At 40.1% G+C, this 24,264-nt stretch overlaps 1 protein-coding gene across 3 annotated transcripts in view; it reads left to right on the top strand.

The window, feature by feature from the left end:
• ATG10 (autophagy related 10) overlaps window positions 1-24,264 on the top strand; it is a 318,724-nt gene that overhangs the window by 65,054 nt on the left and 229,406 nt on the right. For 2 of the 3 annotated variants that reach the window (XM_004759139.3, XM_004759138.3), the window contains exon 1: window positions 22,259-22,510. The exons of the other annotated variant lie outside the window; for it this stretch is intronic. The gene's annotated coding sequence lies outside the window, so the exon portion shown is untranslated. Of the gene's footprint in view, window positions 1-22,258; window positions 22,511-24,264 lie in introns of those variants that run through there. 3 annotated transcript variants of the gene reach the window in all.

Below are 24,264 nucleotides of genomic sequence, written 5' to 3'. Positions count from 1 at the left end.
GTATTAGTGGAACAAATAGATATCTAAACACAAAAGGGCCAGCTCCAAATATAGTAAATATAGCTATGTCTAAAACAGTGCTATCTGGGGGCACCGGGTGTCTCAGTCCGTTTAGCATCTGCATTTGGGTAGGTTGTGATCCCAGGGTTCAGGGATCGAGTCCCACATCAGGCTCCTCGCTCAGCTGGGAGCCTGCTTCTCCCTCTTCCTCTGCCTGCTTTTCTGCCTGCTTGTGCTCTCTCTCTCTCTCCCTCTCTGTGCCAAATAAATAAATAAAACCTTAAAGAAAAATAAAAATAAAACAGTGCTATCCAGTGGAATTACAATGCAAGCTACAATGTAATTTAAAGTTTTTTAATAGTCACATTTAAAAATGAAAAAGAGGGAAAAAAATGAAAAAGAAACAAATTAAATTATTTTTAATGTATTTTACCTAACCTAAACATTGATTTCAACATATGATAAATATTTAAAGATGTTGATGACATCTTCTAGATTGTTTATTTTTAGTAAGTCTTTGAAATATGGCATACCATTTAAATGTACAGCACATCTCAGTTCAGACTTGCCACATGTGGCCTGTGGCTAGTGTATTACACAGCATGGGTCTAAAATATTCATATCTGGCTATAAATCCCACAGCCTCAGAGGGAAGAGAAATCTAGGAGGTAGATTTTTTTTTTTTTTGGTCATGTGAAATGTATCCATGTATACATTTCCACATAGTAGGAAACTACTTCTGTTATGTTTTTTCACCCTATGGTAGTAAGTGTCTCTCTTTTAGGTGTCATTATTATGACTTAAGTTTTTCCTGACAATCAGGTGCGTGTCTGTTCTGATGTGAATTATTTGTCTACAGTGATGTAGAGCTTTCATCATCTGCCATCACAGGACACGGTGATAAGGCTTGCTAATTAGAGGAACCATGTTTTCCAGTCCTAGCCCTTCACCGCCCAAGGCAAGAATTTATTGAAAGAATTAGTACAGCTTCCAAAAGTATATAATGGCTTGGTGGTAGCTTGGGTACCAGGAGATGATGGTTCCTTATGGGCAGGCAGGCATTAGATTTAAATTGCTTTGAATTTTTATTCATTTTCTTGAATAATAAAACTCACCGTCATTCATGACCCTTTGGGAGCAATGCAGGCTTTTCTTTTTTTGGCCTCGTCTCCCATTGTCCTTAGTCTGATTTTTGAATGTCAAATTTCAAAATGTAGCATGGATGATGTCAGGCTTGATGAGATTCTTTAAGAAAGGATACTACAACTGGGCTCCTTGGTCATCTGCTTTGAGTGGAAGCATGTCAGTCACATGCCCAAGTAGCTGCCTCTAACTCCTCTTTGGGTCTGCCACAGCTTTCATCACAGGACCCTGTATGTGACAGGTACTCCCCAGATGCTTTTGAATGGATAAGAAAATGTTTTATAGCTAGATATCCCAGTTGAGCCTACACATGCATCAAGTTATTAAGTGACTGGAGTGGAGAGTAGAAGAGCTTTTTTGGGTGTTTGGGGCCAGGGACCAAAGCAACAATGAATTGGAGGGGATAAGGTGATATCTGACCCCCCAGACCTGTCCAGAGAGCAGGACTAAGACCTGTGGCATGGTCATCCTCCCCATTTCCACGTCTATAGAGCCCGCAGGGAGTTTGGCTCCAGCGTTGGGAGGATTGATGGTATTACTGTGACACTATGAAGGCCTTGCCGAAGGAAATAGCACTCCAGGCAAGTCGCCTTCCTTCCTAAGGAGCAGAGGAAGCATCTCCTTCAGGCGGTGGGGCCCATAGGAGTTTGTAGACATGATGGTTGCACAGAGGAGATTGGATACAAAAGTAGGAGAGCACACGCTCTTGAAAGTACTGGAAACAACCCCCAGCGGCTACCAGAAGGACCTCAGGTAAAGGGAGGTATTGGCAAGATGCCAAAATCCCACAGTTGTAAAAGTTGATGGTGCCCTCAAGCCACATAGGTGAGGCCTGGGACATATAATCCACAGTTCCAAAGTTTCAGCAGCTGAGCTAATGCTTAACACTCAAAACAACACCCTCTCACTACTTGCATCCATGCCCTGAATTCCACCTCCCTTCTCTTTTTCTAATCACATAGACATTAAGTAATCCATCACATAATACCCCGGGTACTAAAAGGGGTATCAGAAAATATTTTCTTGCAAAAACCCCAACAATCATGACAAGTTTTATTAGAGGCTAGTAGTTGTTGAGGAAACACTAAAGAGAAGGCTATTATTTTGAATAAAAGAAGCCTTTTAGAAGGATTGGCTCTATATGGCTTGGTAAGTATATAATTAAAGATCCAGGGAGTTGTATAATTTTATTAAAACCTAACTGTGGATCAAATGACTTAAACTTTTAGAATGTCAAACATTGATTGTCACAAATGAGGGAGTTCATTGAACATCATGTAATGCCTTTATAAAATGTGGAGCAGGAGGTTTCAGGAATGTATACCTGAGCAAATAAGCTGGCAACTCTTGAATTCTAGAAGGAGCTCAATTTTAGCACTATTGATATATTGAGCTGCTTGAATAACAAAGTTGCATAATACACATCAGAAGAGCTATTAACTTACATCAGTAAAACACACACACACACACACACAATCACTTTTATATTTTTTGTGGTGGAACTGATTATGATAAAACCTGAACTGAAGGTACATTTTTCTAGTGAGGAATTGCCTTTGCTTCTGCCAGATGCCTGGGGGCCATTACTGAGCCAGAAGCATTTGGAACAAACTTTCCTAGACCACACAAATTAATGTGCATACCAAACCTAGTGTGGGCAGGTTTGTGCTTATGAATTTGCCAGGTAAATTTTTTCCCCCCGCTTACCTCATGATGAGGACTGTGAGAGACAGCTTTCCTTTAATGGTTCTTTTTTCAACAGATTCTCTCTCTCTCTCTCATCCTCCCACTGTAGCCTTTCCAAGATCTTCGCTAATGTTTGTAAAGTCTATCCTGACTCTCCAGTCCACAATTTCAAGGTATCCTCTCCTGACTCCTCCTTTACCATTAATTATTGGAGTTTAATTTCCGTTTATGGACAAATCTCTCACATTAGCTGGTGGTGATTTCCTTACCATACTGGTTTCAGCTTTTTTTTTTTTTTTTTCCAGTCTGGTTACTTTGGATTTCCCTATGTTATACAATTGCTTCTTGAACTTTTGGCTAAGATCAAGCATGGATTTCCCTATATTGTACAAAGAGGCTTGAGGTGAACACCACCAACAGTATTTGGCACAGCCTATCAGGAGGTACATGTGCCCCCAGTCTCTCGCCATCTGGTGAAGAGGCAAGCTTAGTCTGGTGTGTGGCAGGATATACCGTGAGGTTCAACCTTTCTTTCTCTTCCCTCCCTTCCTTCTTCCCTTCCTTCTGTCCTTCTTTTCTTCCTTTCTTTCTTTCTTTCTCCTTTTTTTAAAAGCTCTATGCCAATGTGAAGCTTGAACTCATGACCCTGAGATCAAGAGTCACATGTTCTACTGACTGAGTCAGTCAGGCACTCCTAGGCCTCCCTTTGTGAGTGAGTGTGAGAAGAGACTTTCATGGAGTGGGAGCACAGGTGTTGTCTTAACTTACTTTTTCAGCTGGGTATAAAATTCTTCGTGGCAATTTATTGTATCTCAGGCCTTTTAAACTATTATTATGTGGACTTCTATATAATATTTGTATTATTTCCTGCCAGTCAACATCCTATCCTATTGTAGACAATCTGTTTTGTCTCTGTGGTAACTCTGAATACTTACTCTTTTACTTGTGTGTTCTGAAATTTTGCCATGATGTATCTGGGTATAACTGTTTTTATTATCGGTGATCCCTGGATCTTAAGATTCTTATTTTTTATTCTTAGATCTCATATTCATCAATTCTAGAAAATTCACATTTGCTTTCTTTTTAAATGTTTCCTCTTTCCATTCTTAATATTCTTTCATTTTGAAATTCCTCTTTTTGGTCCTTCTTATTCTATTCTTTAGGTCTGATAACTAAGGTAGCCAATCACTCAGTTTGCTTACTATGACTGAGGAATTTTCAATCAGAAAAGTCTCAGGCAGAACAGAATAGATTGTCTGCCTACTTTTCACTTCTCATACTTTTAATCTCTATAGTAGCTGCATGCTCTGTAATTGTTTCATGTCTTTCTTCTAGTTTACTAATTGTCTCTTTAGCCATCACTGTTAAAAAATCTGAGAATTTCTCACTTCTTGAAATACTATTTTTCGAATCAACCTCTTCTTTTTTATAGTTTCTCAATCCTTAAAATATGATTTGGATTTTTAGTATCTTTCATATGATCATATTTTTACAGATTCTTAGCCACATTCTGTCTTTAGGTAATCAGAAAACTCCGGGGGGGGGCGGTTGGAGCTCAGTAATCTGTGTTAATAATCCGGGTAATTTGGATGTACATTAATTGAGAACTGTTGGTATCATCTCTTTAGGATTCAATTTACTGCAAATGCCAATGTTTTTTATGGAGTGGGATGTTGTTTTCCATGTGACCACAGTAAGTTTTCATGCATCGGAAAGCATTAACCCTCAACCTTAAGTTTCCTGCCTCGCCAGCTAACTCCTAACAGGGATATTAGATTACCTTTATACCTCTCCTTCCTATTTCGTTGCAGTGTGTAGTACTACTTCTGTTTAAATATCTGGGTTGCTTTTTGTTTGTTTGTTTGCTTGTTTTTTAAGGAAGTCTTGTCATTTAATTCAACGGGAAAGTAAAGAGTTTGGAAGCTAACCCTTCTTTTTTATGTAAAAAAGTTGAACACCATTACTCTTAATCTCTTTTGCATTTTTATTGAGTAAGCAGCAGTTGAATCTTTGGATCTTTTACCACAGATCAAAGATACTCCCCTAGATTTATGACTTTACTATCTTAAGTACTGACGAAAAATAAGCTATACTCAAATTGCCTCTCAAGTTTAACAGTGTCTTAACTAATTGTCAAGAGTGTTTCTCCAGCAATTATTTCTCCGTGTAAAATGTCTTGGTGCTGTTCTCCCTTTAGCAAACATGTATTTATCACCCCATGCCAGGTAACTATGCTGGATGCCAAGAATATAGCCAGAAGCAGGACTGACGTGGTCCCTATCACCACTGAGCTTAAAGGTTGGTGGAGAGATAGACAAGAGCACAGGTGGTTACAATACAGCATGATAAGTATTATGATAGGTGAAATAAAGGGCACTATTGGAAGTGCTCTCAATAAAAATGCAACATAACTGCTGTCTGAGTGATTTATTGCTTCTGATTATAAAATGCGCTCACAAGATAGAAGCTAACTCCTACTCATCCTTCAGGAGATAGCTCAGGTTGTCATGTCCTCACATCCTCTGGGGAGTCTTCCCTGCCACCCTCCCCACCCTGTCCCCCACCTTGGAGATTGGGGTCATTCCTACATTCTTCCATCAAATTCTGCATACAGTTCCGTTACAGTACTTCTCGCATTACATTCCAGAGGTCTATTCAAGTGTCAGACACCCTGCTGTATTCTAAGCTCTTGGAGAGCTTGTTTGTGTTTGTGTTTGCAATTCTAACACAGTGTTAGTACCGGTACCCTTTTGTACTCTCTTTATTGCGAGATTTAAGTTTGGTTTTCACTGTCGATCAACACCTTGAAAACAAAAACAAACTTAAAAAAAAAAAAAAGATTTATTTTATTTTTTATTAGAGAGAGAAAGAGCATGAGTGGAGGGAGAGAGAATCTGAAGCAGACTCTTGCACAGAGCACTGAGCCTGAGGCCAGGCTTGATCTCACAACCTTGAGATCATGACGGGAGCCAAAACCACTAGTTGGATGTTTAACTGTCTGTGCCACCCAGGTGTCCTGAAAAAAGAAATGCATTTTAAAAAATTGATCTTTTCGCTGCTGGGAACATGAACTCATTATAATCCTTTACCCCCAACAGTGATGCTTCTATAGAAGATGTACTTTAATATTACTTCAAAATCAGGATCAATAGTGGTCTCTATGGAGTACAAATTAATTTCTAAGGATGATGGTAAGGCACTAATGAAAATATTATCTGATAGATAAAATATCATCTCTACTTCCCTTAAAAAATATGGCATATTGACAACCTTTAGCAGTGATGGCCATAGCATCTCTTTGGGGAAATATGGGGGACAAAGTATGTGGATTGAAGTTGTGGATTAAAGTGAGTATTTACAATTTCTTTGGCCATTGAGCATCTAGATTCTCTTTGTATTTCTGGGAAATTCCCCCCTGTGTGGGTCTTAGCGCCTTAACTCCCTCTTTAAAAGCCCCATTAGCCAGATATCCTCTCTTCCCAATGGCAGCAGAGAGGGTGTGATCATGAATCCTGGCTTTGAGCAATCAGATTTGGGAATTTGAATCTGAAATGAGTCATTTAAATGGGTAAGGATGGTTAAAATACAGTCCCAGGGGCCAGTGTTTCTGGCATGGTGTCTAACAGTATCTACCTGTGACACCGTTAGCAAAGTATCCTAACTGAAGCTGGAGGTGACCTTGTGGTTCTCACTGTCTGATTGTTCTTAGCTCCTGCCTGCCTTTTTTTTTTTTTTTTTTTTTTTAATTTTCCCCCAGTCTGGTTCTTCAGCCTTCCTGTTGATTCTATGAGCTATTTGATATTCTGCCAATACATTCCTTTCCTGCTAAAATTAGCCAGTCAGTTTCTATTGCTTGTGACCAAGAACTTCATCTTTATACTGTTTTGTTCAAAGTGCTTTGTGCTTACCGAATAAGTAGTTGTTGAATGACCAAGCGGCTCTCATGTTTTATACGTTGCCCAAGCATCTTTTCGGTGTGACTATATCCCTGATTTTATTTAACGGAGGACTGGAGAGTGACCATTTTCTGGAATGTGTATGTTCTATGAAACAAGTGATATGATGAAAGATTTGTAGTGCAGCAGAAAGGTAGGGGGCCTCAGGCACGATCCTGTGGAGGTTGGGAAAGCAAACACAAGATTGAAATCCCTAAACCCATCCTAAGCCAAATCCCTCCTCCTAAGGGAAGGTCAGCTTGTGTTTCAGTCTGGTATTTGTTCACTGAGCCTTATCCACAGTGAAACCTGAGATGGCAAGCCTCCCAAAGGCTTTACTGGGCCCTAAAAGCTTATGCTCAAGCCTCAGGTTGTGAGGGTGTGCTGAGAAGGCTAAAGAGAGCTGTTGGCTTCAGGATTTGAGGCTTGCACGTTTTGTACTCTAGGAATATGGGTGTATCATCAAAAGTTTTTGTTGCTTTATGTTCTTTATTCTTCCTTTTTATCCTCTCCCCGATTCCACAGCGCAAGTTAGCTATTTTTAAAGGTTTTGATGATTTTTTTGTTCTTAGTTTTATATCTTATCAATTTTATTACATTTACTTATGGAAAGTTTTGTCTCTGATCACTTGACATTGTTAGTTTACTTTTTATCTTCCAGACCCTATTGGGCTTTTTATCGAAAATTATTCATATATTGACTGTATTCATAGATTTGGTGATGTAGGAAAACTAATTCAAAGTGGATCTAAAATGGTTGAATGCTTCTCTCTGAAATTTGCTGATTGTAATTGAAATACTCATGTTTGGTAAAGCTTGCCAAGTGTCAAAGGAATAATGATCTTACATGTAATTTACATATAAGTCACATACTATCTACCTATAATTCATGTGTAGTTCTTTTCACAGCTCTTGTCATTTGGTACTCGGAATAGCAATCTATAATAGTGTTTCTAAAAGCATCTGAGAAATGTTCCATCTTGCATGCATAAAACATTTAAATTTAGCTTTCATGTGATTCTTAGGTATTATGTTTTAGAATGACATTATACAGTTCTGTGGTTGTTTTGCTATTAAAGCATTCTTAACTGATTTCCATATCAGTTGATTCTGTGCCTTGTTGTAATGTAAATAACCCTTAAAGAAACATTAAACTAGTGTTTGCTCTTTAGTAAACAGCTCTATGGGTGACTTTTTCAAAGACATGGGCAGGTTTATCAATATTATCAATATCAATTCCTACCAGATTGCATACCTATCTTTTTTCTTGAGAAAGCTTTGCTTGATTTAGCCTTTAACCTTCCTCTCACAACCAGATCTCCCAAGCCTCCTAACATGCCCAGGCTGAAAAGTTTTTCTGCGTATTTGTCTGGGGTCTTACTGATTAAAAGCTCTAAACTTCTGGGGTGCCTGGGTGGCTCAGTGGGTTAAGCCACCGCCTTCAGCTCAGGTCATGATCTCAGGGTCCTGGGATCAAGTCCTGTGTCGGGCTCTCTACTCAGCAGGGAGCCTGCTTCCTCTTCTCTCTCTCTCTGTCTGCCTCTCTGCCTACTTGTGATCTCTCTGTGTCAAATAAATAAACAAATAAAATATTAAACCAAAAAGCAAACAAATAAAAAAACTCTAAACTCCATTAAGACAGGGGCACTGCTCATCTTGTTCTTGTATCTCTAGTGCCTAGCTCAGTGCCTGGCATATGCTAGATTCTCTATAAATTTGTGAAAAGAATGGATGAACGTTAATAGGCTTAACAGTTTCCATTTTCCACAGAGAGCCCATATGAATGTAGACCTACAGTGACGGTTCATTTTGTCAGCTTGATTGATCTAAGAGATGCCCAGATAGCTGCTAGAGATTATTTCCGGTTGGGTCTGTGAAGGTGTTTCCAGAAAAGATTAGCTTTTGAATCCATAGACTGAGTAAAGAAGATCACCCTCACCAATGTGAGTGGGCATCATACAATCCGTTGAGGGCCTGAATAGAACAAAATGGTAAAAGAAGGGCAAATGTGCTCTCCCTGCTTGAGCTGGGACATTCATCTTCTTGGCCACCAGTCCCCAGTTCTTGGCCCCTTGGACTCAGGCAAGCACTCACACCATTAGCTGTCCTGGTTCTCAGGCTTCCGGTTTGGACTAGAACTACACCACTGGCTTCCTGAGCCTCTGGCTGGCAGGCAGTAGATCATGGGATTTCTCAGCCTTCATAATCCTGTGAGTCAGTCCCTCATAATGATTCTCCTTCTACATATCTATATATATCCTATAAGTTCTGTTTCTCTGGAGAACCTTGACTAATACACCCACCTATTTGAAACACAGGTCTCCTTGAAGTCTCTGCTTCAGCCTGGCTCCTTTCCTCAAAGCCTGAAAGTATTACTAGCATTCTCCTAGCTCCAAAATGCCAAATCCAGATCACTTTACTTTCCTATCAAAATTTTTCTTGAGTTGGTTCTATACCAATCCATCTGTACCATTTCTAATGTTCCCCCTCACCATCTTTTACTTAATTTTCCACATTCTTCTGGATTTTTGGATAATGAAGGATAGTAGGAAGAAAGGCAGGCAGGGACACCCTCGGAGACCACCCTTAAATGGATTTTACACCACCCTGGAAGGAACCCTCCACCCTTTCCCATAGGACAGATGACAAAAACCTGATTGGATGACAGGCACAGGGAGGGTTAATCAGATTAAAACAGTCTGCCAACAAGCCCATAAAAACTCCTAGACTTAGAAACTCCGGGAGCAATCCCCTCGGGTCCCCTCCCTCTTCAGGAGATTTGTTCTCTCAATAAATTTCGCTTTGTTGCCCACCACTCTTCGTCTGATCTACCTCTTCATTCTTTAAAGCAAAAGGACCAAGAACTGCAGGCACTAAAGGAAAAGAAATCCTGTATCAGTACCAGGTTCACAATCTTACTCTCTAACCTGACTCCTGCAGAAATCTCAAGGCCTTCATGAATGACCCACTGACTACAATAGTGTCAGTTCGTGGGCTATTCAATGCTTATGTCTTCATGTCCCTTCTATTTCAGCCGCCCACTATGGATTGACCTCATGGGCCTTGTCCTTACCTGGAACTCACTAATCCATACATGTGGAAGTTTATGCATCAATCTCTTCTCCAAATACACCCTCCTATTTTGCCTGTCATCTCCTGGTTTTACAAGCCTACTCTCTTAATGACATCGTGGTAATCTCAGTCCTTTGATTTCTTGCTTTTTCCAACTCCATTGACACCCTCTTAGCATTCTTTCTTTATCATCCTGATCAGATCCCATGGATCTAATGTCTACACTCTTCTACCAGTGACCTTCATTTATTCTACACCTTCAGTTCTTCTTCATTCATCTACTTTTTATACCTCTTCACCCAAGCAGGATGAACGGTACTGGGGAAAAAAAAAAAATCACATAAAGTGTCAGAATTAGTACCTCTGGAAATATGGGAATCCAGTCTTAAATTCTCAAATGCTATAAACTCTTTCTCATCTTTTCTTATTTCCTTTAAAGACAATTACAAAATTGTACATGTGTTTTTAAGCCTCACTTTCAGAAATGGCTCCGCTAAACGTCCCATTTCACAGAGAATGCAGAATCTATCAGAAATGCACTTCCCAGGTGCCTGGGTGGCTCAGTGGGTTAAGCCACTGCCTTTGGCTCAGGTCATGATCTCAGGGTCCTGGGATCGAGTCCGGCATTGGGCTCTCTGCTCAGCGGGGAGCCTGCTTCCCTCTCTCTCTCTCTCTCTGCCTACTTGTGATCTCTCTCTGTTATATAAATAAATGAAATCTTTAAAAAAAAAAAAAAAAAGAATTGAACTTCCCTCAAGTTCTACTCCTCTACTCTTCTCTCCTAAATAAAAAGACATTTATTTTCACCCCAGTCACAACATACTTCTCCTTTGTCCTCCTTCCAGGTAGTGCAAATTAGTACTTGGGACTCAACTTCCTTTTTCCTTGGGAGCTGGGGTCCCTCAGTTATCTCCTCTTTCTTTTTAGTTCTTGTGCTTGACTGATACACTAGGTCAACTCACACCCACTTAAAAAGTGGAATGCCAAAATGCCCTCTCTTGCCTCAGATTCTCTGTTACTTGCTACCCTATCCTTTGTTTTCCTTCATAGAAATGCTTGAGGTGTTCATTTCCTTGCTTCCCTTGCTTGTTTTTTTTAAAGACTTCCACTTTATAATCCATCTGAAACAGACTTAAGCCACCACCATAACATCAAAACAGCTCTTGCTACCTCATCAGTGTCTTCTTAATTTCCAGATCCAATCAGTGATCACTTTTGACCATTTGGAATGACCAAAGGAATGCTTATATTCCTTGGTTTCTTTGCTTTATTTTTGATCTTGTTAACCACTCTTTGGGAACTCTCTGCTTGGTGTTCTATTATCTGCTCTTTCCTGCCTCTCTCCTAATTCCTTTAGAAACTTTGTGGGCCCACCTACCTATTTCTAAAATATTGATGTTCTCAAGGATTCTCTCCTCAGATCTCTTTTCTTACTCTGTATAGTCTCCCTTGAATAGTGTCCTCTGTGATCAAAGCTGGAACTGTCACCTGAATGTCAATGACACCCAAACACAGGGGAGTGAATTTTTCCAAAGGGGTTAGGATCCAAAGTCAGTGTGAAAGGCAAAAATAGAGTTAAAACGCATTTGAAAAATCTCCTCTAAAATCCTGTGTACATGATTCTGAGTGTATATACTATCAGTCAAGAAATCGTACACAGCCGGTTTTCCTCTGCTATTGGAACAGAAGGTTGTTTCTTGAGTTGAACACCAGATGAAGTTGTTGGCTTGCATTTAGGGTCCATGTTATAAGAAAAGTGTGTGGGGTTTTTTTTGGGGGGGGGCTTTTTTTTTTTTTTTAATTTTGTTTTGTTTGTTTGTTTGTTTGGTTGGTTTTGGTTTTTTTGGCAAGCACATAGAATCGAGTTAATATAAGTTAAGTAGGCATGGGATGTAACTCCACTGTATGTATTTTCAGCCTGACCTCTTTCATGAACTCTGAATCTATACACCGAACTGTCTACCAGATATCACCTTTTGGATATACCAATCTAAAACAATTGTTTTAGTTATATTTCTGAAAGATGAAGCTATCACATACTTGTACACTGCTTAGCAAAGGCATTTATTAAAAGGATACATTGATGTGGCAGGGTATAGCTCACATGCAGAGTGTTTTCATATCGAATGGGTTGATGTCCTTTTTCCAGGCATATGTCCTCCAGCATTACACAGGCTGGCTAGAGCCTTAGGCAGCTTTGTATTGGTGGAATCTCTAAACCAAGTATCACACAAGTCAGTAACCCCTGACTAAATAGCTTTATTGAGACCAAAGGAATTCATAAGCATCTAAGAAGGCATTGCAATTCTTTTTTTTTTTTTTAAGATTTTATTTATTTATTTGACAGATGGAGATCACAAGTAGGCAGAGAGGCAGGCAGAGAGAGAGGAGGAAACAGGCTCCCCACTAAGCAGAGAGCCTGGTGCGGGGCTTGATCTCAGGACACTGGGACCATGACCTGAGCCGAAGGCAAAGGTTTTAACCCATTGAGCCACCCTGGCACCCCGGCATTGCAATTCTTTACTGGTCTTTTAAAGCTCTGTGCTTCACCCACTGACTCTTACATCACCCTACAAGACCATCTTCATGAGGCCAATTCAGCTAAGTGAAATAGCATTTCTGATAAGACCAAACATTTGAATATTACAAGTAGGGTGCATGTTTTGTGTATTAAGAACCAATATCAGGGGCACGTGGCTGGCTCAGTCAGTGGAGGGTGTGACTCTTGATCTTGGGGCTGTAAGTTTGAGCCCCTTTGGGTTTAGAGATTACTTAAAAATAAAATCTTAAAAGAAAAAAAAAGAACCAATATCAAAGACAAGTCTCTATGGCAATAAACTTCACCTCCTCTTTAACAAACACACCAAACGGCATAAATAATTAAAAGTGTCCTAATGCCGAGCAGTCAAACATTACAGCAAAGATGTAGCAGCTCTACTCAGCTGTGGCCTGTTTCATTTAACATTTGACATTTGTCCTCTTTCTTGTCATTATTCATGTTCCATAATATGCCTCTTAACATGTCTTGAGTATATATAGAATAAGGATGCCTGTTTATGTTCTTCTATTATCTCTGCCTATATATTTATACTATTAGCCGCTTAATTTGAAGAAGATTGAATGATGAAGGAACATTCTCGATGGCCAATAACTGGGTTGCAGAGGGTAGGAAATTGTACATTTGGAATGTCCCAATATCATCCTCTGCTGGCCATCACATTTTGGCTTTTCTCCCTTTGAAGTTGACCTCTTTACCTCCATGTTTACTCCCTTTACAGAACAACAGGATATAATTTCATCCAGATAACATTCTTTTCTTTGTGTCAAATATATATTCAATAAAGTTACACTGTAACTTTATTATGTTTTATGTATTATCATTTACAAATGATTGTAAATGAATGTAAATGTAATTATTATTTACAAATGATTGTAAATCATTTGTTCCCACCCCAAAATTGCAGACTTCAATTTTAAATTTTTTTATCATTCTTTAAGTTTATTATGAAAAGTAACACATTGATAATACATTATTTCTTCTAAATTTGAAATAACAAAAAAGTACAAAGAAGAAAAGCCATTCATAGTCCTCTTATGGAGGGATAGGCATTGTTAATTTTTAGTCGTAACCTTTTATTATTTTTCTATAGGATTATAAATGAAGTCATACTTTAACATATTATTTTGTATCTGGTCATCTTTCTATATTAGAAAACACAAATTATTGATTATATTAATGATTATATTATTCTATTACCTCTATGTGTCAACCTCATAAATTTGAAAATGTGTATCTTTTTGTTTTTTCCATACTCTGCAAAGGTAGGATTATTACTAATTCTATTTTTTTTTTTTAAAAGATTTTATTTATTTATTTGACAGACAGAGATCACAAGTAGGCAGAGAGGCAGGCAGAGAGAGAGAGAGAGGAGGAAGCAGGCTCTCCGCGGAGCAGACAGCCCGATGCGGGGCTCGATCCCAGGACCCTGGGATCATGACCTGAGCCGAAGGCAGAGGCTTTAACCTACTGAGCCACCCAGGTGCCCCACTAATTCTATTTTATAGATAAATAGATTCTGAGGTTCAGAGAGGGTAAGTGACTGCTTGAAATCCACACATCAAGTAAATGGCAGAAGTAAAGCTTGCTCTATGACTTCTTGCTGCCAAAACGGTACCATTTCCACAGTGTGCCTTCCATCTCTCTGAGATAATACAGACTAAGGGGCCGAGCAAATGCACATTATTGCTATTTATTTTAAGAGGCAGGCTAAAGAGAGTCATTGCCTTGGGAGCAACTTCTGATTTGGTCTGGATCTAGGGCAGCTTCGTGAATTAAAATTGCACAAAGTCTTCCTGGGCTCCAGGCTGAACTTGTCTTAATGCAAAACATCATTATAACACACAGATATATCAATATGAAGTTGAATCCCACAATCAGAATTAACTCCTGATCAGTAAACATAGCCATAGAACATTAAGAAAATAGGTCATTATTGAACCAGGGCATTCAAGTCCTTGTGAGAAAAAAGGCAGACCCTATGCATGTACACTGATCTCTCGTTACCCTCTTGGTATTTTCTTTGATGGTTGAAGAGTGGAAAGTCTAGTAGGGATAACAATCTTGCTGTGTATTTCTAAGGAATCTAAACTGTGGTCTAGAAGGCACAGGGAGCTTGAGCCAAAAATTCTGAGGAATTTGAGATTCTGTAGTTACTTCTTTATACTCTACCTGTTGCTTTACAGAATAATGGATTCTGGATATAAGGTGCTGCAAATATCCTGTATGATTCCCCCCACCACCACCACATAGTCCAAAGGTGAGGCACATTCTTTTACCAAAGATAGTTTGCTATTTATTTACTTTCTCGTTTACTTTTTCTCCGGCCTCACACCATCTTGGTCAAGATTTTGGTTTGCCTGGGCAGCTGTCCTGTTATGCCTCCAAAGACTCTGGACTATTTTCCCTTTGAAGGTCCTGAATATTTCAGTGAGACTTGGTACTGAAAGTCTACAGTGAGAATTTATCTCTGTGGGGTTCTTGGGTACAAATTACCAGGTCTCTGTTGCAATATAATTCTTAGAGAAAGATAAAATCATGACTTCATACAGATACAAAAATAAATATATGTTAAAGAATTCATTTTACTCATGTGAGATCAGGAAACCAGGCAAAATGGCACAGAACTGATTTTTCCGTGGAGAAAATGGGGGAGTCAATTAAAATCCCTACCAGACAGGACAGAAGATACATATATCTATCAATTACTTACAATTTACACATGGCATCAAAATTGCTTAAAGACAATGAACAAAGCTAGAATCTGGTAACCCAGAAAGATATGCTATAGACATACATAGGTTTTTCTGTACACCCCCCAAAATAAAAGAACAAAGGGCCCTCTCAATGAATTTCAGTGGGAAAAAACAAGCAACTTGAGTAATACCAGATCACTGCCAGAGTGATCCTTTTAGAACTCAATTCACCTGATGAATTTAAAACAAAAGTTTTGGTTCCTAAATGTCCTCAAGATCCTTGAAAAAAGAAAGAAAGAAAGAAAAAAAAGTCCAAATAAGAATATTAGAAAACAAAGACAGACTAAATATCAAAATCCACTAAAATATTCTGACCTTTATTCAGACGATTCAAATTGGATTATTTCCTGAAATGTGTTATACCCTTCATAATACAAACTGGACCCTCAAGGATAAGATCTTCAAAATACAAGCACAACTATCCAGTCCTATTGCTATACGTTGTTAGCTACAGCATATGGCTGCTGAGATTCTATGTTAACATTATCCTTTGCTGTCATTAAGACTTTTACAATTTGGGGCATTTGGGTAGCTCAGTGGTTAAGTTTCTGCTTTCGGCTTGGGTCATGATATCAGGGTCCTGGGATCCAGCTCCACTTCGGGCTCCCTGCTCAACGGGGAGCCTACTTCTCCCTTTCCCTCTGCTGCTCCCCCTGCTTGTGCTTTTATTCTCTTTTTCTCTGTCAATAAATAAATAAATAAATAAATAAATAAATAAAATCTTTTTTTTAAAAAAAGGCTTTGAGTGCTGTGAAGTGTGTAAACCTGGCAATTCACAGACCTGTACCCCTGGGGATAAAAATATATTATATGTTTATAAAAAATAAAAATAAAAATAAATTTTTAAAAAAGGCTTTTACAACCAATTGTCAGTAACCTTCAGAAAATTTCTAAAACTGTTCTTGGGAAACACAGATAATTACATAATTATAGATTGTCATTAAAATTGACAATTTTCTATTGCTATTTCCATACAAATACTTGAATCCATGGGTGTCATGCCACATGTCCCCAACTTCATATACTTTAAATAAGTATGCCTACTACTAAAAATCAAATGAAACATACAGTAGCTTAAGCTCAGCAACAAAAGTTTCTCTAAATTAGAATTAGGAAATAAGACAGGCCCTCAGCTAAGGAATGTGATCAATATAGAATTATAGTCAAAGAACACAACTTGTATTTCCATACTGATCCCAAAATATATGTCTACTCCTAGACATTTACCCAAGAGAAATGCAAATATATGTCAAAAAAAATACTGAATGATTATTTACAGCAACTTCATTTACAATAGCCAGAAGCTGAAACAACCTAACTGTCCTTCCCAGATGAATGGATATACAAACTATGGTATATTCATGCAGTTGAGTACTAAGCAGCACTAAAAAGGAACTAATTACTGATAAATGCATCAATGAACCTCAGGAACACACTCAGTAAAAGAAGTCAGACACATATGCACATATGTACTGTATGTACTGTACGATATCATTTTTTAGAATCGGCAAAGATAGAGTGACTAATCTAGAGGAAATTAGTGGTTGCTGAGGGTCTGAGGGTGGAGAAAGTAGTCACCTATAGAGGGGAAGTAGGCCACTTTTTGAGATGATAGACACGTTCTAGATTTATATATATATATTCATATTTATATATATTTAAAAAATAAATTTATATATATTAAACATAAGTAAATATATATATTTTTTAAAGATTTTATTTGACACAGAGAGAGAGAATGCACACATAAGCAGGGGGAGCAGCAGAGGGAGAAGGAAAAGCAGGCTCTCCACTGAGCAGGGAGCCCGATGTGGAACTCAATCCCAGGACCCTGGGATCATGACCTGAGCAGAAAGCAGACATTTAACTGACTAAGGTACCCAGGCGCCCAGACATGTTCTAAATTTTGATTGTAGTAATGGTTACATGGGTGTATCTATTTGTCAAAATGTACTGAACTGTAGACTCAAAATGGGAGCATTTTATTTTATGTAAATTACCTTTAAAAAGGTTGATAATAAGGGGTGCCTGGGTGGCTCAGTGGATTAAGCCGCTGCCTTCGGCTCAGGCCATGATCTCAGGGTCCTGGGATCGAGTCCCACATGGGGCTCTCTGCTCAGCAGGGAGCCTGCTTCCCCCTCTCTCTGCCTGCCTCTCTGCCTACTTGTGATCTCTCTCTCTGTCAAATAAAATAAATAAAATCTATAAAAAAAAAAAAGGTTGATAATAAAAATAAAAAACAAAAAATAGGTCTGTACTGCAGGTGTACTAAAAGTAACAAATAAGAAGTGGCATGATGGACAGTTTGAATCACCCTAAATCACCCTAAATCACCCTGTGATGATTCTTGATTTCCTAAAACCCCATTCTTTGATATGGACTATTGGTTTTTTTCAGTGTTGTTAAAAAAATTAATAAACTTTTTTTATTTCTTAGAAAATTTTTGTTTACAGGGCGCATGGGTGGCTCAGTGGGTTAAGCTTCTGCCTTTAGCTCAGGTCATGATCCCATGGTCCTGGGATCCAGCCCCGCATGAGGCTCTCTGCTCAGCGGGAAGCCTGTTTCCTCCCTCTCTCTCTGCCTGCCTCTCTGCCTACTTGTAAACTCTGTCAAATAAATAAATAAATAAATAAATAAATAAATAAAATCTTTAAAAAAAAAGAAAGAAAATTTTTGTTTATAAAAAACTGAGCAGATTATAGAGAATTCTCATGTATGCCATTCACAGTTTCCCCTTTTATTAACATCTTGCCTTAATGTGGTACATATAATTGATGAGCCAATATTGATAGACTGTTGCTAAGTCTATGGTTTATATCAGAACTCATTCTTTGTGTTATGTAGATTTTAGATTTTGACTGAGGTATAATGTCATATAGCCACCATTTCAGTATCAAAAATGATAGTTTTGTAGTCCTAAAAATGCTGTATGCTTTTTTATATTCCTTCCCCCAGACTCTGGCAACCACTGATCTTTTTACTGTTTCTATAGTTTTGCCAACTATAAATTTTTTCTCCACTTTTTTAGGTAAGTGCTATGTACATACAGGTTTATGTTTCTTATCTCAGCCATCCAATCAGATTACCTCCATAACTTTTTCTTTTATATAATTTATCTTTTCCTGAGGACCTCCTGGAGGGTGGTGGAAGAGATCTGCCTACTATAAGCTGCAGCAGAGAGAGCTATCCCTTCTCAGTATCCTTTCTCCCCTTCTTCCTTTTAATAATTAAAATAATCTCACTCTGTTAAGGTTTGACTGAGCTCACCTTCTTTGTATCTTGGTGTGGCCTGTGGGATATGAGCAGGAAGAAAATGTACAATTGATATGAACTGACAAGATTGAGAAAATAAGACATTTACCATACAGTTTTAAAGATTTTTGTATGGGTTCCTGGCTGGCATAGTCAGTTGGGCATCTGCCTTCAACTCAGGTTGTGATCCTGGGATCCTGGGATCAAGCCTCATGCCGGTCTCCCTGCTCAGTGGGGAGTCTGCCTCTCCCTCTCTTCCTGCTTGTGCTCCACTCACTTGCTATTTCTCTCTCTCAAATAAAGAAATAAAAATCTTAAAAACAAAAGATTTTTATTTACTTTTATTCTAGAAAGAGCATGTGAATGGGAGGGAGGGGTAGATGGAGAGGCAGACAATTTTCATGCAGACTCTGCTCAGCCCCGGAGCCAGACTTGACCCAGAGCTCCATCTCAGGATCCTGAGATCATGACCTGAGCCCAAACCCAAGAGTTGAATGCTCAACCTACTGAGCCACCCAGTAGTAATTTTAGACTTGTGTCCCATTCCTGGACTGTACTACCTAAAGAATATTGTGAATTAATATTATATTTGCGATGGACAAATAGACTCCTGTGAGGGTAAGTAAAGGAGTGGTCAAGTGAGCTAGAGGGAAAATCAGGAGATTGTGGTTTTATGGAAGCTAAAGGAAGCAAGACTTCGTAGATGTGATCAACATGTCAAATGAAACTGAGAAATCCAATGAAATAAGGAATGGGGATTTGATCATTGTAAGGTTTTCCGACGAAATAAACACACCAGGCGAAGTGGGTATAAGGCAAGGTTTATTAAAGGTTCTCTCCGGTGAAGTTTCAGGGCCCAGGTGAAGGGGAGCCGAGAAAGTTGCACCGGGAGGAGGTGGGCACCCTCGGGCGAGGTTCTGCAACTCTGGAAAGCAGAGTGGGGGAAGTCGCGCCCAAGGCAGGGAGGAGGGGGCTTTTAAGGGGTCTTGGGGAAAGCTCAGGGGTCTTTTGGCAAGTTTCCCTTATTTGGATATCCCGATGCTCATCGGATTCCCATTGGTCCACAGGAGCCCCGGGCGGGGGTCTCAGATTCCTGCTTGGGCCTTTGTTCTCCTGTCCGAGCTCAGGTCTTGTGGCGGGAGCCCTTCCTGCCAGCCCAACAATCATTAGTCTTAGTTTTCATATCTATAAAATGGGTATCTTGTGTGGTTATCATATGGTTGACTAAACTAAACTAAGCTTCTGGCTTATAGTGGGTTCTCAATAAATTTTAGTTTCCTTCTCTTTTTGTGATTAACTCCTTGTTTTATTCAACAAATACTTATTACTAGAGACGAACTCTGCAAGAGACTGCCTATGCAATCATGACAGACCCTGCCCTAAAGCACTTTGTAGTGTTGTAGGGGCCATAAACATAACATAAACATAAATAGGTCAGTACTATTCCTTTCCACAAGTGATATGATGAAAGGAAGTATATGGAAGTTACCTGATTTATTTTGTTTTGTTTCTTTGGTGTTGGCAGGTGAATTACAAAACTTAAAAATCATCTCAAGTGCAAAACAAAAAACCAACCAACCAACCAACCAAACAAACAAAAAAAACAAAACAAAAAAAACCCCCAACCCCCCCAACCCCCCCCTTTTTTGTTAACATGATATTGTTGATGCATGAAAGTGTTTCTAGATTGCTGAATACAATGCCAAGCAATATTCTTATTTTTGTATGTGAAAGTTCTGTTTTTTGAATAACTGCTTAAAGTTGAAGGAAACATCCATCCACTAAAGTTCTCAGTCATGATGAGGGAGCAGGAGGCTGGCTGAGGACAAAGCAAAAGCTGGCGCCTTGCACCCCCTCTTCACCCTTTCCCCTCCATGAGTGTAGCATTCCTCAGGCAGCCTTGACTGCCATGAACAATAAGCAAATAGTTAACTTGCAGAGCTCACAATCCTGCTAGACAGGAGTCTCCCTTGGCTTACAAATGTCCTAAATCTCACTAACAAAGACAATTGATAGCAGGATTGTGAGACCCCACCAAAAAGTCTCCCAAAGATCTTAATGTTAATGGCTGGTCTAAAGACAACATTGATCCAGCAGCAAGGGCAAGGCCTCTGGCAGGCCTGGAACATCCTGGCACCTTGTAGGCCCTCTTTAGCATATGAAAACTCCACTGGAACCTCCCTTCCCCTCACCTTCCCCCAACAGCAGGGTACATAACCTGCCATCCCTCACAACCCGGGGCAGCAGCTCTTCCTGCCCACGGGTCCTGTCCCCGTGCACCAAAGATGTCTCGAGAATTCTTTCTTGGTCATCGGCTCCGGACCTCAGCCCACCAAACCTCACCTAGGTTCTAGAACTTCATCAGTCAGAACTCACTGCCCTGTACCACCCCCCCCCCAAAAGTGAATACTTTCAAATGGCAGCTATCTAGTTCATTTATACCCATAGTTGTGCAAATGTTAGGAAATTCATTTACTAGCAGTATCCTTTTTTTTTCCCCTTAAGATTGTATCTATTTATTTGAGACAGAGGAAGAGAACACAAGCTGGAAGGAGGATGAGAGGGAGAGGGAGAAACTGACCCCGCACTGAGCAGGGAGCCTAATGATGACAAGCACTGGGGTGGGGGGGTCCTCAATCCCAGAACTCTTGAGATCTGAAGGCAGACACTTAACCAACTGAGCCACAAAGGCACTCCTAGCAGTATCTCTTTTAAAATTGAGTTTTATTTTACATGCAGTAAAATCTATCCTTTTTATGAGTTCTGGCAAACCAAACAACCGTGTAATCACTAACACCCTGAAAGTATCGAACAGTTGCATTACCCACCTCCCCCCAAATTTCCTCAAGCTCTTTTTTAGTCAACCCCATTCCCTGGTCACCATTCATCAGTGTTCTGTCCCTTTTTAAGAACTTTTTATTTTGAAATAATCGTAGCCTCACAAGAAACCACAAAAATAGTACAAAATCTTGTGTACCCATCGCCTAGCTTTCTCCAATGGTCACATCTTACATAACTGTGGTACGAGATCATAACCGTGCCCTGTAATGTTTGAAGGCAGGTTTTCCTTTCACTTCTTTGCCTGTGTTTACTTTTTTCTTTTCACACAAATGTAATTCTGTTGTGATAAAAGGAGCAGATGTTAGTTTTCCCTCAGATGTCTGCTGTTGTATTTCAGTATTTCAGTTCCATCACCCATGTTACTCCTACATGTTTCTGTGGTCTTTTCTTTATCCCACCGCCCCCCCCCCCCATTTTAATTCTTCTGCTTGGGGTTTTTTTCGTTTTTTTTTCTTTTTCTTTTCTTTCTTTCTTTCTTTTTTTTTTTTTTTTCTGAGCTATGTGCCACAGATGGTTCTATTGTAATTCTCGAAATGCTAACTTCTACCTCGGTCCTTCCGTTTTGAAGGAGGTAGTCGTGTTTGTGCTTAATTGTCGTGGTGCTTACAATAGTTTTACTGTGTGTGCGTGTGTGCGCTTTGGCCGGCTTGGATCTCCAACCTCGGAGAAGGTTTTTGCTCTAGCCTTACTCATTTATTTTGCAGATATCTGGCTATCTGTTGGAAGAAAGGGTGCAGCGACCGTTAAAACTGCTGGCACCCCCCCTCTCCCAGGTTTCGGCTTGCCTACCACACCTCCCTAATGGGCCGCCTTTGTGCACTCAGAGCGCACAGCCCACGTTCAGTTCCTGGGGCCGGGGAGACGAGGGGCGGAGACTCGGCTCACTGGTCCAGGGCAGCGGGAAGGTCACGCCCCCTGGCCCGGGTTCTGCGTGCGCGGCCCGCGACGTCTGCCCCCCCCCCCCGCATGAGCCTGGCCCCGTGGTGCGCGGGAGAAGCTTGTGCGCATGCTCTGATTCGGTCGCTTCGGCGGCAGTGGGTGAGGGAGGTTTTGGTCTCTCTCCTGGAGGGCTTCTTTGCGCGTTCCCTCCGCTCCTCTGCTGTCATCTCCGTGGCCCCTGAGAGCCTATAACTCTCCTCCCTGGGGCTGCCGGCCGGCCGGCAGCTGACAGAGCGTTGGGCACCTCACCCCGGCTCCCCGCCCCCCTCCGCCCCGTTGCCCCGCCTGCGCTAGGCTGGGCGGCGGGGTCAGGGGCCGAGCGGAGCGGGGTGAGTATTCCCACAGCCTTTGCTGACCTCTTTCCCCGGCTGTGCTTCCCGCACGGTCCTCACCCCACTCCTGGGATGGTGAGGAAGGGCGGGTGCGGGTACGCGGCGAACAGCCCAGCCCTAACAAAAGAGTGGGAAACGGGGTTCTCGCCAGTGAAATGTAGGCCGAATCCCGGCGGTCGTGGAGCGAGAGAGTAGGGGGTGGGTGGCAGGGGGAAGGAAGGCTCGCGCCCCGCGTGACCGGCACTCGGGCCACGACTGAGCGCTCACGCAAACGTGGGTGGTCACTGCCCTGGTTTAGACCAGCGCAGGGGTAGCAGGTCTGTCTGTGTAACATTGCAACAAAGGGTATCAAGTTGCTCGTGATTCCAGTGGCCAAGTTCCACTTAAGTTGAAGGGGTTTCAGATTCATTAAGTATCTGGGGGACGAAGTTAATATTTTTAGCCAACAATTTTTCGTCTTCCAAATAACATTTCCACTCATAGTATGTGATATCATGCATTGGGGGTAGTTAACTGATTCATAGAAACATTTATAACGACAAAAATTTATAAACATCTAGGAAAAGCAAAAGAATAGCTCAGAATGTAACCTTGCCTAAGAGGCCCACCTGAGGCTGAATTAATTATCTAGGGGACTGTACTCTTGCTTGACATAGTACTGATTAGGGCCCAGGCCCAGCTCTTTCTTTTTCCTGTGTGTGTGTAATGGAGATGCAAATTATTTCTGACTGGGAGGAAAAAAAAAAAAAAAAACAAAACCACTCCTGAAGATTGTGGCTTTATTGCCCTATTTCCAAGATTTTTATAATTTTTACCATTCAGCTTACTCCATCATGAGTTCAGTAAATCTTTGCCACAGGCTCACTTTGAGAGAATTATGTTTATAACTTAAAAAAATTACAGTTTAACAGGGGCCTTACTCTTTAGTGGCAAAAGCTTAAGTTTGTACTTTTTAGAATTGGAAAACAGGCCCTTTATAGTATTCAGCCACATTAGAGGACCTCAAGTAGAATCCTTAACTTCTTGCTTCTGAAGAGTCAAATATGGACAAAAGGAAACATGTACAAAATGAAAATTTAATCAAAAAGTAAATGTTGAGCATTGAGAAATTCGAATTAAGGCATTATAATTACAAGGATTAAAAATCATTACTGGTATTTTAATTGAAGTTAGTGGAAATAGTTTCTAGTTCTACAATGGATTCATTAGGATATAGATAGACTATTATAAGATTATTTCTCCTTACCTTCTCCCATCGCCACTTCCTTTACCCCTTTATTTAATATTAACTGAAACACTGCTATATCACGAAGCAATCAAGTTGGGCATAATATTTTATGACAAATTATAAATTGATAGTTCCCAATGCTTATAAATTTCTGAGAAAAATAAGCAACACTTTAGGAAAAATATGTCAGGTAAAGTTTACATAAGTAGATTGTGTAAGTCTGGGTTTGATTAGATTATTAATATCTTGATGTGTTTGGGACCCTGGAGGCAGTGTTTGAATCATAAACATAGTCTGGAACCATAACAACAACAAGGTGCTGTAGAGATTATTTAGTGATTATGTGTTGAAAACGAATGTCTTTAGGGGCTTAGCAGACTGCTAACATACTTAGCAGACAGTATGAAACTACTGGAAAGTAGCGGAATGGAGAATAAACTACCTAAAAGCATCCAGGTTAGGGAGAAGTTGCTGAAAACTGCAAAACCAAGAGTCACCTCTAAAGAACCTGGTACCTCAGGCA

The sequence above is a fragment of the Mustela putorius genome, unplaced genomic scaffold (genome assembly GCF_011764305.1).
Source record: "Mustela putorius furo isolate JIRA1106 unplaced genomic scaffold, ASM1176430v1.1 tig00537350_pilon_pilon_pilon, whole genome shotgun sequence".
In the NCBI taxonomy this organism is placed as follows: Eukaryota; Metazoa; Chordata; class Mammalia; order Carnivora; family Mustelidae; genus Mustela; species Mustela putorius.
This window is presented reverse-complemented; position numbering and strand designations above follow the sequence as displayed.